Here is a 387-nt window from a genome sequence, read left to right as displayed (position 1 = left end):
TAATCCTCACTATCACCATCACCACCACATCATCACCATCACTGTCACCACCACCATCATCACCATCACCATCACTACTACCATCGTCACCATCCTCTTCATCACCACCGCCATCACTGTTGTCACCATCACCATCATTTGCTATCATCACTATCATTCTCCTCCTCCTCACCATCATCATCCTCTTCCTACCATTATCATCCTCCTCTTCACCATCATCATCACCATCACTTCACCACCATCATTACACTATCATCACTATCACCACCAACATTATCACCATCATCACCATTACCACCATCACCACCATCGTCACCACCATCATCACCACCATCATTAACACCATCATCACCACCATCATCACCAACATCATCACCATCATCACCA

General features: G+C 45.7%; 1 protein-coding gene across 1 annotated transcript in view; it reads right to left on the bottom strand.

Annotated features, from left to right (window-relative positions):
• Window positions 1-387, bottom strand: part of SVOP (SV2 related protein) — a 59,451-nt gene that overhangs the window by 57,963 nt on the left and 1,101 nt on the right. The window lies entirely within an intron of this gene.

The sequence above is a fragment of the Panthera uncia genome (assembly GCF_023721935.1).
Source record: "Panthera uncia isolate 11264 chromosome D3 unlocalized genomic scaffold, Puncia_PCG_1.0 HiC_scaffold_8, whole genome shotgun sequence".
NCBI classification, from domain to species: Eukaryota; Metazoa; Chordata; class Mammalia; order Carnivora; family Felidae; genus Panthera; species Panthera uncia.
The sequence above is the reverse complement of the archived record's forward strand: the minus strand, read 5'-3'. Positions and strand labels throughout refer to the sequence as shown.